This window comes from Eublepharis macularius, chromosome 18 (genome assembly GCF_028583425.1).
Source record: "Eublepharis macularius isolate TG4126 chromosome 18, MPM_Emac_v1.0, whole genome shotgun sequence".
NCBI lineage: Eukaryota > Metazoa > Chordata > Lepidosauria > Squamata > Eublepharidae > Eublepharis > Eublepharis macularius.
The window spans coordinates 4,011,116-4,025,905 of record NC_072807.1 but is presented as its reverse complement, the minus strand read 5'-3'; the positions used below and the strand labels follow the sequence as shown (position 1 = coordinate 4,025,905).

Below are 14,790 nucleotides of genomic sequence, written 5' to 3'. Positions count from 1 at the left end.
GGGTTTCCAGGTGCCTGCCGGTGGTGGGCAAACTCCCGGGAATTGGCCCCTTGCCCACCAACCACCTAGCGATTGGTGGGAGGTAGCAAGGCCCCCAGAGGTTGCCCTCAATGGCAGGCACCCAGAGATCACGTGCTGTGTGCGCCCTCCCTGGGGCTGTGGCGCCATCACTTCTGGAAGTGTTGTCATTGCGCCAGCTGCGGGAGCATTCCTGCACTTCATTTGGGGCTGATTTAAGCCCCAAATGGGCCGAATTGGCCCCATGTGGAGCATGGGAGCACTTGCATGGGTGATGCAGTGATGTCACTTCTAGAAGTGACGGCACCACATCCGTCCCAGGGCGCATGCACAAAGAATAACCTCATGCCCAAAACAAGGTAAGTTCCAGGTTCCCTACTCTCCTGCTGGGAGTGGAGAGGGACCTGGAAACCCTACAGCTGGTACCCGTGACATTACCTGCACTCACAGGGCCAAAAATTGGTTTAAAAAATGAGCAGAAGCTTCCCTGCACCCCGTGTACCCAAAATGTTCAGGTTGCCCTTTTAAAAGAGAGTACCTTCTATTCCCCCACCATTTGGTGCCACAGTTTTTATTTTCCCAATTCATATTTTCACATTTTAAATTGGTTGGAGGCTTTGTCTCTCCCACCTCTTGCTGCAAAGATAAATGCATTCATCTCACTGGTTTGTATAGGGGAAAAGAGCTGCACAGAGGAAAAGAGCTGCTCTTTTTGCACACATACTGAGAGAAGCAATGAGAAAGTGACGTGCGGCCACTCGGCCATGGAGATGAGTTCAAGTTTTTCACCCTCACTATGTTATCCCTGTTGGTATGGGTTTTTCCTGTCCTCGGCCCTCTTGGTTTGCTGCCTGTAGTCCTGGGCTTGACATTGGTAAGATCATACCTCTGGCTCTGCCTCTTCCCATACTCTGGTCCCTCCTTTTCCTGTCATGTGACTCTGTCACTTGTTCACAGTTCAGTGGGTTCAGGTTGTGGAAAGATTGAAGTTCGCATCTTTAGGCCTTCTCCTTAATGAGGAAGAAAAACTGCTTCTCATTAGCACTATCGCTATCATATATGTCAGGCAACATGGGGCCTTTCCACACGTCCTTAAAGGGACGGCCCACTCACCGAATGCTGGCAACTTTCCCCCTTGACTCCAGATGTCTCCGTTTTCAAAATGGTTGCAGGCTGTTCGGCTTCCGTTTTTTCAGTGCCTTTTCTGGGCACACACTTTCCTGTGGTCCCCCCCCCCCCAAATGGAAGCCAAACAGCCTGCAACCATTTTGAAAATGGAGACGTCTGGAGTCAAGGGGGAAAGTTGCCAGCATTTGGTGAGAGGGCTGTCCCTTTAAGGACGTGTGGAAACGGCCGTGTACTCGGCATTAAAGTATATATATTTCAGTTTTGTACCATGGGAACCAAAATTCAGTGACAATAACTAAATTATGCAAACTTTGTATTTATGCAGATATTTAAAAATAGCGCATTTCCCTCCTCTTTTGTATAATTTAGTTTTCTGTTTCTATTGGTTGTTTCACAATTTACTGAGCAACACAGGAGCAGACCAAAGTCAAAGGAAAGGAAAAGAAAGGAGATTTGCTTTGCTGTGGTGTGTAAAGAATATCGACTTTCACGAATTTTCATAAGCTGCAAATGATAGTATGCCCTTTCTCTTAAATCTCTAGCTCATAGAGGCCCATCTTTGGAATATATTATGATCACTACTTGTTTTTCTTTTCAAGAACCTTTTCTAGCACTCTTGGAGGCCAAGAAAAACCAAAGAACACAGAGACATCCGTAACAGGCACTCAGGGGAGAGAAAGTAAACAGAACTTGCCTCCAGTTTATTCCTGTTAAATGCTTCATGATATGAGTACTTTGTAGGGTTGCCAACCTCCAGGGGAGCTGGAGTTCTCCCAGAATTACAACTGATCTCCCAGACTACAGAGATCAGTTCTGCTGCAGAATATGCATCTTTGGAGCGTAGACTGTATGGCATCACATCCTTGCTGAGGTCCCTCCCCCCCAACTCCCCCCTCCCTAAGATCCTGCCTCCACCAGATGTCCAGGATTTCTGCATCCTGGAGTTGGCAACTTTAGTGCTCTGGCTATTTGGAAACTTGGAGGGAATGATAGCAAAGTTTATTGGTGTAGGCGTGCACAGCTCTCTCTGCTGTTAGGGCCATTTCACAGGACTTTGTCATCCCAAGTGTTAGGCCATAATACCACAAGCAAGGTACATTAAGGCTACCAACTTGAAGTTGGGAAATTCCTGGAGATTTGCGGTGAAGCCCAGGGATTCCCATTAGCTCATCATGCTGTCAATTCTGGTGAAAACTGGAAGTGACATCATGATGTCAGGGGTGGTGGTCTAGGATATGCAAAAACTCTGTGAGTAAATCATAGAGTTTGGGGCAAATCCTAGAGTGTCTCCTGTACATAATTTCTAGTGGCCGTCCAACTTTGCCACCATTTTCCTCCTCCCTGCCTTTCAGATGCTGATGGGCAATATTGAAATTGTTGCACACCAGCAGGAGACCTGGCAAGCCTAAATGCCACTGGTGGCTGGGAGTGTTGTGGTTGGGCAGTCCTTGGTTGCCTGGATGGCTTGAATGGAGCTCTGCTTATTGTAGCAGTTCCTGATTGTGAAGGGAAGGACCCTCATACCACATGATGGACTTTTCCTTATCTTGGCAGACTGCAATGACACCTCACGAGCTTCCATTTGTAATATTATATAACTTTTCACTTGAGCTTAGTGAAATTCTTTTTCACCCAATTTTTTTTAATGAAGATTATGAATATTTTCACACCTCAGTAGCATTAGTTTCACTTTATTCAGTTTAACTGCCCATAGGCCATACACTCTAACGAAGTTTAAGAATTAAAAATAACAGTTAAAGAAAAGGTTGCCTCGTCCACAATGCAGCTTTTACAAAGGCTACTTAGTAATAGTCTTAATTTTGAGGAGTTGGGAGTGTTCTAATGCCTCAGTAGCCATTTTTTAAAAGAATCTCTCTCTGGCTAATTCATTTTTTGGACAGTGAAAGAAGTTATGGGATAGCGAGTCAACTTCAGCCCAAGGGCAGTCACAGAAGCTTTGATCCGATGATATCCTGAGGAAGCAGCCCTTCATCTGGGCTGTCGGCAATGCGTTGCAACGTGCAACCATGTATGACCACCTCAGTTTTGGGACTACCAGCATACTGAAGTAATGGGGCTGGTTGAATTGTGTAGGATATTTAATTCCCATGTAGAGCAGGGAGCATTTTTGTGCCGCGTCCTGTAGAAAGGAGTCCCAGTCCTGCTTAAGCAGCAGTAGTTCTCGTCTTTTCCCAATTAAATAAGTAAATTAAGTAGTGCTCGTCTTATCCCAATTAAAGATCCTAGGTCCTATGAACCTAATTTGTTCATTTCCACGTCCACAGTTTTGTTCCACTCTAACCAGCAGCGCTCTTGGGCTGTTGATTTAGTGAAGATTGGAAGATCTTCGGAGTTTAGCAGTCTGTATTTGAAACTGACTATGGCTTTCTAGATCAGTGTCGAGATTTTTGGAAGGCCCAATTCAAGTCGTATGACTGTAGCAGATATACATGGTGGTACTGCAAGTATTTTCTGGAAGAAGGTTAACTGGAGCTTGTCAAGTTGTTCTATTGGGAAGCCATATAGTATGTGTGGTATTAGCCTTGTATTCCTTCAAAAGTGCTAGTACATATTGAGCTCCTTGAATAAAGAATAATTTCCTTAAAGCCAGTTGAGCTAAGCCGATTTTCTGTGTACTAGATGTTGAATATGACTGGACCAGGATAAATGTGACTGGAGGATGATTCCTAGACATCTGAATTCGTTGACCTGGTGTAATTTGTATGCACCATTTTTTCATTGGTTGTTTAACCAGTTTGTTGACTTGGAGAACACCATGATTTTGAATTTAGTTTATCTCCAAGAGTTCATTGTTACAATAGTAACAGTAGCATTAATGGAATTATAAGGAACTTGGAGTCAGTCCTTTTAAGGATAGAAGTTAGGGTTTTTTGTTGCAGTGATGACAACTAGGGTCACCCCATATTTGTTGGTACACTTGGTAGCATTAATAAAATAGAAGTGTGAAAAGAGGTTAGAGTTAGGTTTTGAGGTAACAATAATTAGAAAACTTCATACAGAGTGTGTTCTCAATGGCAAATTCAAGTTTCTTGCGGTGTGATATTAGTCTTTACTAATAAAGACGAATGTGTCCAATAGTCTTTATTAGTAAACTGCTGGGCAGTCATATGCTTGGTCATGTGGAAGGAAGCCTCACTGAGCTCAATAGTACTTGCCCCCTAGTAAGGGTGTTTAGTTAGTATTAGATCCAAAATGTCATTTCCTTCCAAGAACTGAAACTATTTAAGGACATATCAAATCTTAAAACTTTAGTGTCTGCTATTTGGTTGTCTTTTGGAAAAATCTGGTCAGGGTAATTCTGTATTGAACTTATCTATTAAATGGAAAAGCAGGGAATTTTTATACAGGTGCCTACATTTTTCCATAGCGGTAAGTAAAAACAACTTGGAATGGCTTTCCCTAGCAAGAAAACTGTAGAAGAGAAAATGGTTAAAGTTTCCTTATTTTCTCCACTTCATTCTCCTCCTTGGTAAAGCAATTCTGACAGCTAAATTTGCAAAAAAAAAAAAAAGTTTAAAATAAACATGGAAGAAGTTGTAAGGTGTATTTCAGCCCTGAATGATAGTATTGATTATTTTTTCTTTTTCTTGTAAGTTGACAAGATGCCTGGTTTTTTAAAAAGTCTAAATGTTTACAGACGTAGTTATAAGATACAGTTTTAAAGAATCAGAGTTTGCTTGTACGGGATGGGGTTACTCCCACAGGATGAATTACCATAAGATCACTTCTGACTTTACTTGCTCAGCATTTACAATTTTGGCAGTCCAGTTGGACAACAGGGGAGATCACCCTCTACATAACAGTCTCAATAGATATGGCCATCATTTTGTGTAAACAGGGCAGTGTACGTATTTTCCAGTTTCGTTATGTGGAATCGGAAGCCCAGGTTTTTGAGGGTAGGTGCTTGTTTATGTCAAAGCTAGAAAAAACAAATGTTGCCCCGTTCACATAAAATGCACATATTGGGAACATATTGGGCAGCACGGTTCCATGTCACATGATGTCAGAATACCAAAACTGCCGTGACTGAACAGTGCTTCTGAGATTGGCTCCTTGAAGCCATTCCTAGAGATTTGCATGAGCTGGTTAATTCTTGATAAGAAAGTAGAACCTAACAATAATTGCACCTGAGGCTCTATAGTGCTGCTGTTGCACAACTCCCGTTTATTTGGTGTTTGCATAGCAGAATAAATATCACACTGCCTGGACCAGGCCCTTGACTATCCCTTCTTGGTCCAAGAAATCCTTCCCATGTCCTAGATTCAGAACTTGCAAACTATACTCTCTTCAAGACCTGCATAGATATTGTCCTAGATAAAGGAGGGACATTTGTTTGCATTGGAGAGATTTGGCTGGTCAGAACTGGGTGTCATTTTATGGTTGTTATTGGAGGCCCACATGGTTCTCTTGATGACAGAGCAGAGGAAGGGTGGTGTTTTTTTTTTTTTAGAGCTTCTGTAGAATTGCCACCGTCTCTCTTTCTTGTCAGGGAAAGGAAGGCGCCCTGCCTCACAAAACAAAGGACTCTGTTGCACAGATGGAGAAACCTGCCGCTTGCAGTTATGTGCCTCAGCCTCCAAGAACTTGGGTTTGACTAGCCTCTCTGATGTGTGTGTGTGTGTGGGGGGGGATGCTTTGGCTGAGTGTTGAGGATCTCTTGAAGCTGCAAGCGCTTGGGAAGAAACTGCATTTGAATTCAGCACAAACTCCTCTGCAGTTTTGCAGGTCTGAAAAGGGCTTTGGAGAGGAAATCACTTCTGAGCAGCAGAGCCTGAAAGTGGTGATTTAATAGGGGAATGGAGCATCTCCTAGTGGGCTGGTGTTACTTCCTCGGGTATTGATTCTCCACCCCCACCCCTCTGTGAATCCATTGCAAAAATGCATCCAGATATTGAAAGCAGAAACTTCTGGCTGTTGTATGGTTTGGATGAAAGGGAAAGGGGGTGGGTTGGGGGAATGTGGCACGTTTGCCCACGTCAACTAATGCTGGAAAAGTCACGTCAAGCCTATAAACACTGCAAGATGCGGAGGAGTCGAATGCAGAGGCAGGAGGATACCCTGCTGCGTTTCTCCTGATCTTTCCATCTGGGCTGCAAGAGGCGGAGAGGGAGGGAGGTCCAGGCAGGAACAGCAGGATTCAGTTCAGAAGAGATAAAGCAAACTCACAAAGCAGCCAAACCCACAGTGGCTCAGTGCAGAACCATTTGTATAAAGAATGAAAGGGCCTCCCCAGTCTTATCATCCTCTCTGTTGATCTCCAGCAGCTTTATTGATCTTATCGATGCCTTCGGCTACCAACGGACAGGTTGAAATTTCTGTTCACACACACAGGAAGCTTCCTCTACTACCCACTCGTCGAGCAATGCTAGTTGAATGTTCAGAAGAATATCTCTGAATTCCTGCATGGGTAGAGGGTTGGCGGCTGTTTAAGACAGCATTTCCCAGTTTGGGTTGCCAAACTCCAGGAGGTGGAGCCTGGAGTTTTCCTGGAATTACAACAAAGCTCCAAACTCCAGAGATCAGTTGCCCTGGAGAAAATGGCTGCTTTGGATGGTGAAGCCTGTGACATTTCACCCTGTGGAGGTCCTTCCCCTTTCCAAACCCCACCTTCCCTAGGCTCCACCCCAATATCTCCAGGAATTTTCCAAACTAGAGTTGGCAACCCTACATACCAGAAACCTTTCTGTGGCATTGTGGTTCAAAAACAACAAAAAGGGGTGTGTGTGTATGTGTGTGTGTAGTCCCTTCAGTGGAGGTTCTGGTGTCCACTCCTGCTTACTTGGATACCACCAATGGGGGGTTTGGGGCAAGCTTTGGATTCAGAGTGTGCAAATGAGTAGAGAGATAGAAACGCTACAGCAAGGGTCCCCATGCTTTTTGAGCCTGTGGGCTCCTGGGGAAATCTGATACTGGATGGTGGGCACAACCTCAAAGTGGCTGCCACAAGGTTCAGAGCCAACCACAAGATCTCAGCGAGTGAGATTAGGCATACTTGTAACCCTTCAACATTTCAGTTTATTTTCTGCCTTAGGGGACTCAAAGTGGCTTACAATGTAAAATGAACATACTGTTTAAAAATCTTTTCTTTCATACGCACGGCTTACTTTTAGTCATACTGCGGAGCAACTTGTGGCTATGGGTCCCATAAGTGATCTGCACATGGAATAAAAACGACTTTCTTTTGTCTGTTCTGAATCTCCTGCCAATTAACTCCACTGGGTTCTAGCATTTGGGGAGAGGCAGAAAAGTTTCTTTCTGTATTCATGCTTTGCCACATTTTATAAACTTCTATGATGTTCCCCCTTAGACTTTTTTTTTCTAAACTCAAAAGCCCCTAATTCTTGGTTCATGGGAAACAGCTTGAGAATTTGGGTTGCTTTTTTCTGCCCTCTTTATAACTCTATGGTATCCTTTTAAAGACAGAGTGACCCAGACTTTACACAGGATTCCTAGTCTGGCTGCACCATAGATCTATACAAGGGTGTCACGACACTGACCATTTCATTTTCAGTCTGTTTCTTGAGAAACCCTAGTCTGCTACCACCAGATTGGACCGCATTGACTATGTGAATTTGGAAACTTTGCCTCAGTATACATCACTTTGAACTGACATTGAATCTCATTTGCCAGTTTGTTGTCTGCACACATCTGATTGGGAGAGATCCCCTTGAGCTATTAATCATCCAGTTTGGTTAATTTTGTGTCTCTTGCAAACTTGTCCACTCTGTTTGCCTCGAACTTAGATCCTTTATGAACAAACCAAATAGCACTGGTCCTAATATAGATCTTAAATCTGAGGGGGAGGGCAAAACCCTTCCTATTCCAACCTTTATTAAGCTCCCCAATAATATCATTTTGAATCCAGAGAGCTTTATAAATTTTAGCCTATAAGCCACATGCTTCCTCCTTCAAATTTGTAAATAAACTGCACTACCTTTTAAGCCATGTCCACTGTAGATAGGAGCATTTTAAGCACCCTCTACAAATGCAGTATAGCAGTCAGGGCTTTTTTTCAGCAGGAACGTGGTGGAACGGAGTTCCAGAACCTCTTGAAAATGGTCACATGGCTGGTGGCCCCGCCCCCTGATCTCCAGACAGAGGGGAGTTGAGATTGCCCTCCGCGCCGCTTCATCAGAAGCTACTGTTTGCATCTACTCGGCCCTCCCCTCTCCACCTATATATCTGACCAGTTTCTTCTTGCCCTCTATGCATCTGATGAAGAGAACTGTGATTCTCGAAAGCTTATGCTACAATAAAGTTGGTTAATCTTAAAGGTGCTACTGGACTCTTTCAAACGGAAGTGGCTCTTTAAAAGAGGATATTTTCATGTGCTGTGAAAAACATATTTAACGTCCAAGAAGGATCTGACTTTGTAAAGATGTGAGAACTGAACGAGCCCTGGCATTGGTTGGGGGCAAACTTCCCACTCCCAAGAGAGATCCAAAGTTATTCCTAATTGTTGTTCTCATTTATCTACTCCGTATCTGCTGGAACTTTTAAGGGTAGCTTCTAATGAAGCTGTTCCAGCTGCAAAACTTTTTTTGTAGTCTGGAGAGGGGTGGCAGCTGCCCCCCTTTGCTTTTAAAAAAAAACAGGCATGGTTTGAAGAAGGAAGGCTCTCCCATGGGATTGGATTGATATGGATTTGGCAGCAGTAAGTTGCTCACAGTATGTTGCAAAGCCTCTCCTATGAGAGATCTTCAGTTCCATTGAAATCTCCTAGTAAAAAAACCCCAAAGCTGTGCGGGAGAACAGAGCAGATGTGTCTTTCAGCTGGCTCGTGCCTGCAGCCTTTACAGCAAGAATTTTACTGGCTTGCCTTGGTGTTCTGGTAAATATGTACAGAAAAAGAATCATAAGGGGGTGGGTGGGTGGGAGGAGGAACTTTTAACTTTTAGGGGAGGGAAATCAAGAGCATTACACCAAAAAGATTTCAGTTTCTCAATATATCTTTAAAGGGTGTTGTTGAGAGTTGCAATGCATATTTTTACAGCCATGACCTGTCATTTAACATTTGTGAACTGATAAAATAATAGATCTAGAGGAGTTAGCCGTGTTAGTCTGTAGTAGCAAAAGAGAAAAGAGTCCATTAGTACCTTTAAGACTAACCAACTTTATTGTAGCATAAGCTTTCGAGAATCACAGCTCTCTTTGTCAGATGCATGGAGGGTATGAAGAAATTGGCCAGATATATAGATGGTGAGGGGAGGGGGAAGAGGGTCAGGGAGTAAGGGTCATGTAAATGTAAATCAGTTGCAAAAATCATGAAAGAGGTGGAATGCACAATCCAGGCTGGGCATGACCCCTCTCCTCCATGGCAGAATCTGAATGGAATGCCTGAAGGCATTTACTTCTGATAATGAGATAACCATTCATAGTCTCTATTCAATCCAAGTCTGACTGAGTCAAATTTACATATGAATTCCAGTTCAGCAACTTCCTGTTGGATTGTGTTTTTGAAAATTTTCTGTTGAACTATGGTGACCATCGAGGACTTAATAGAGCTGCCAATTTGGGGGGGGGGGATATGTATTGTATGTAAATAACAGGAGGACCAAGAATCCCTTTTTGTTATTGATGGGGGAAAGCACACCTGCAGTCATACAAATACAGGCAAATTAACCTCTAACAATGGCAGGGATGTGAGTCAAGAGGGTTTTTCCCCCCAGACGTAACTTCCACCACCACCCTCTACTGTTGGCTGCTGTAGCCCCAATGTTGCTGGAAAATCAAGCAAACAACAAAAGTGGGCGGAGAATCCTTTCTTCAGGGAGCATAAGTTCACTGTGGGGTAGCAAGAGCATTTTACGCAAGTGTGAAAAAGTCAAGCCCCAGAAACATATAACTCCAGGGACATATTTCACCAGTACTTGAAAAAGCTCTGCTGGTTACCAGATTGTTCCCCAGGTAGATCTGGACCATTTCCACACGGCTTACCTTCCCTCGGAATGACCTGGAACATTGCGCAAAAACCGTGGAAGATCGCGTTTTCTCATGCGAGAAAATGCAATCTTCCACATTGTTCCGGGTCATTCCAAGCTGTGTGGAAACAGCCAATGTCTTACTTTTAAAGCCCTCTATGGCAGTCTGGAATATTTGAGGGAGATTCTGAATTTACCTCCCTCATCCTTATGTGCATGTGATGTGTCATCAAGTACCCTCCAACCCATGGCAATCCTATGAAGGAAAGACCTCCAAAATGTCCTATCATTAACAGACTTGCTCAGATCCTGCAAACTGGAGGACGTGGCTTTTATTGACCCAAGCCATCTCATTTTAGTTTTGTCATTTAGTTTCTAGGGAGAATTCAGGCTTGATTTGATCTAGGACCTACTAATTTGTCTCTTTGGCAGTCCATGGTATCTGCAAAACTCTCCTCCAGCATCACATTTCAAATGAATTAATTTTCTTCCCATCAGCTTTCTTCACGATGGTTGTTGTGGGTTTTCCGGGCTGTATTGCTGTGGTCTTGGCATTGTAGTTCCTGACGTTTCGCCAGCAGCTGTGGCTGGCATCTTCAGAGGTGTAGCACCAAAAGACAGAGATCTCTCAGTGTCACAGTGTGGAAAAGATGTTGGCAGGTCATTTGTATCTACTCAGGAGGGGTGGGGTTGAGCTGAGTCATCCTGTAAGAGTTTCCCAGGGTGTGGAATGCTAATGGCAGGAGGCTTCACTGTATCCTGAGGAGGTTCTTTTGCATATGGATTGGTGCTTGATGTGCTAATCTTCTCTGCAGGGCTATTGTCGGTATAGAGTGTTTTGTTAGCCTGGTGTTTTTCAGAACTGGAAACCATGCTCTGTTCATTCTTAAGGTTTCTTCTTTCCTGTTGAAGTTTTGCTTATGCTTGTGAATTTCAATGGCTTCCCTGTGCAGTCTGACAAAGTAGTTGGAAGTATTGTCCAGTATTTTGGTGTCCTGGAATAAGATACTGTGCCCTGTTTGAGTTAGGCTATGTTCAGCCACTGCTGATTTTTCAGGTTGTCCAAGTCTGCAGTGTCTTTCATGTTCTTTTATTCTTGTCTGGATGCTACGCTTTGTGGTCCTGATGTAAACTTGTCCACAGCTGCAGGGTATACGGTATACTCCTGCAGAGGTGAGGGGGTCTCTACTGTCTTTTGCTGATCATAGCATCTGTTGTATTTTTCGGGTGGGTCTGAACATACAATTCACAATGGAGAAAGAAATCGAGGGAAAACTCCCATTCCTGGATACCTTGGTCATCCGCAAAGCAAACTTTCAGTTAGGTCACAAGGTCTACAGGAAACCAACTCACACTGATCGGTACTTACACAAAAACTCCAATCACCACCCCCGACAGAAAAGAGGCATAGTGAAAACATTAGTGGATCGCGCAAGACGGATATGTGAGCCGCACTTTCTCAATGAGAAAATTAATCATCTAAACCACGCACTTCAGGCAAATGGCTACTCCAGAAATGAAATCCGAAGAGCAATCAAACCCAGGATGAATCAAACAACCAAGGAAAAACAGTCTCCTACAGGAAAAGCGTTTTTGCCATATATCAAAGGAATTACTGATCAGATGGGAAAGCTTATGAAAAAGCATAACCTTCAAGCAGTATTCAGACCCACCCGAAAAATACAACAGATGCTACGATCAGCAAAAGACAGTAGAGACCCCCTAACCTCTGCAGGAGTATACCGTATACCCTGCAGCTGTGGACAAGTTTACATCGGGAGAGAGAACCGTCATTTCCAGTGGGCAGTGCACTTCGAGCTGCTGTGCGCTGAGGTTGCCAGCTCTCTGGCTCTAGCCTGGCTCCTGCAGGTCCCTTAACAGAAAACTGTTCAACAAGCATACTTGTCCCTCGCGTGGGCCGGCAGGAACAGGGACAGCCCTATGTGCAATTTTGTTGTCTGTCATAGCAGCTTTCCAAGGTACAGGAGCCTTGCCTAGATGTGGCAGTTGGCAACCCCATTGGTCTGATTTGCTTTCAGAACTCCATTCCTGCTGCTGTTCAATGAATGTGTGGTTGTTCTACAGTTGTGTCTGTTTCAATGGCCTTTACTAGACAGGGATCAGTGCCAGGTCCTTACTTGTGACTTTTATTTATTTATTTGTTTACTTGTGTGTGTGATGAGCTGTCAAGCTGCCTCTGACCTATGGCAACCCTCTGAAGGAAAGACCTCCCAAACATCCTATCATTAACAGACTGGCTCAGATCCTGCAAATGGGAGGACGTGGCTTCTTTGAGTCCAGGCATCTCGTGTTGGGTCTTCCTCTTTTCCTGCTGCCTTCCTCTTTTCCTAGCATTATTGACTTTTCCAGAGAATCTCGTCTTCTCATTACTTACTTCATTTATATCCCGTTGTTCTCATTTTATCCCCACAACAACCCTGTGAGGTAGGTTAGGCTGAGAGTATGTGGCTGGCCCAAAGTCACCCAGCAATCTTCTGTGGCTGTGTGGAGATCCCACCCTGAGTCTTTTGGATCCCACATCCAATTCTTTAATAACTACCCCACACTGGCTCTCAACCTTAGCAGTCTTCCAAATGGAAGTTGCAGTGGGAGGGGGCTGAGAGGCCCCCCCCCTGTGCAGCAGTGGCCTGACAAGGTGGTGGGGGAAGGCAGGCTCCTCCAGGGTCACGTAACCCCCTGATTGCTGCTGGGAAGCAATAATCCATGCCGTCTCAGTGATGGGGAAGGAAGGGTTGCTGGGATGAATAGCAGTGGGCACGAATGCAATGCCAGCAAGACTAGGCAACGTGACGGACTGCCCCCGCTTCCAATCAGCACGAGCAGCCTGGCCTGGGCAGCCTGTGCCCAGGACTCAGCTTGCCACAGGCAGGGTTGGAACAGGGGCCTTCTTGCCTGCTCAGGCTTCCTTTGGCGGACCCTGCAGTCCACGGAAGGTCCCAAACTTAGCTGGGTGTGGCAAGAGGAACAGTCTGCAGAGCGTGAAGTGGGAGTTCTCGTTCTTTCTCCACCTTCTGGGTTGCTGCAGACGGGGTTTTGGGGACCAGAATGCGACCTCTGCCTTATGGTCAGCTTCCCTTTTCAGAAGGATTCCGTCTCCCACATTCTTGCTTGTCACATGAGTGCTTTTCCCGGGGGGGGGGGGGAATGACATGAATGCCTTCAGTGTATGTTCTGCGGTGTGTTCCCTTGCTGCTGTTGTAAGGCCTCATCCCCGTGTACTTTGCCAAGAACTGTTCCTCAAGGCATTTCCATTTAGTTTTTTCTGGGGAGAGTTTGCAGCCCAGGTTTTCGTTTGCTGAATAAGCCATTCTGGAGTGGCCTTGCTTCCTTCCTGGTGCGTCCACCAGTCCAAAGGAAATGTGTTTGCTGGAGGGGCTTTGAACTCCAGCCTGTAAGCTCTTAGGAGTATGGAATGTATGGGGTCCTTCCTACAGTATTTATTTATTTAGCACACCTATATTCTGCTTTACTCCCTATGGGGACCTAAAGTGGTAGGGGCAAAATAGTCAATTTTGGGCAAATCCTAAAGCATCATTTCATCAACAGTATGGTTTTACCATAACGTTTTGGCAAATCTTAGAGAATCACACTGACATGGTGATGTCACTTTGGAGTACTCGCTGGAAGTGACATCATGCAGTCAGTACATCATTCCCTCCTGGCCCTACCCCCTCCCTTTCCCACTTGTCAGTCAATGGCTGACCAATGGCTGGCAATTATATTACGGAGAGAACATAGGATAACAACAACCTTCATTGTAACTGTGCTAGGGTTGGTGAGATGGTTTCTGAGCTTTAGGATTTAGTGGTAAGATACTGATTTACAGTAAACCTGTCAAATGGGAGGCATAATTTCTCCCTATGATATAGAATTTGTAGATTTCTTACTGTACTGGTGTGGTAAATAATCAGATGCACAGTTAACATTCTGTAGGGGTTACCTAAGCTGATTTAAGCTACAGCCAGATCCATGTATCAGCAATATATATACTATGTTTCCTATCAGCTTATATTACTAGGGAAAATGGTGGGGTGCTTGAATAATTTCCCCATATTTTCCCTTAAACCTCTTACTTATAGAGTTTAAACTAGAAGGTAAAATTTGTTTTAGGAAAAAAGGCTGAAAATCTGGGAAGGGGGAGGCGGGAATACCCCTGAAGGGGTCAGGTCTCCACAGATCTCCCCACCACTTCCAGTAACGGCCTTGCTTTCCAGAAATCTACTGCCGTAGCTCTTTATGAGAATTGTTTTTGCATAAATAATTCCAAGCATAATATCTAGCTGAACTTTACCTCCAGCATTTGGTTTTTCCTCTTTATTCCATCCTTTTTTATCCTAATTCCTCCCCCCGCCCGCCACATAAGTCTAGGTGTCCCTTGAAATAACAGTTATTTTCACAGTAATTCTTTCCATATGTTTAGCATCTTCCCCTCTCCTACTGCAGAGATCCCTAGAGCTGTAAAGCTACGTGGTTTTTTTCTTAGGAAATATCATTGTATCAAAAATTATAATATAGGAACAAATAACATGTATTTGGAAAGGAAGAGCTGCCAGGAACTCAAACCAGAAAGCATCATTCATATCTTTGGAGGACAAACAGTAACCTTTGCCCCCAAATAACAGACTTTGCAAAAGCAACATATATGGTATGACACACAAATACAACATTATATCTCACTGGT

General features: G+C 44.3%; 1 protein-coding gene across 1 annotated transcript in view; it reads left to right on the top strand.

Annotated features, from left to right (window-relative positions):
- TBX15 (T-box transcription factor 15) overlaps nucleotides 1-14,790 on the top strand; it is a 137,446-nt gene that overhangs the window by 42,651 nt on the left and 80,005 nt on the right. The gene's annotated exons all lie outside the window — the stretch shown is intronic.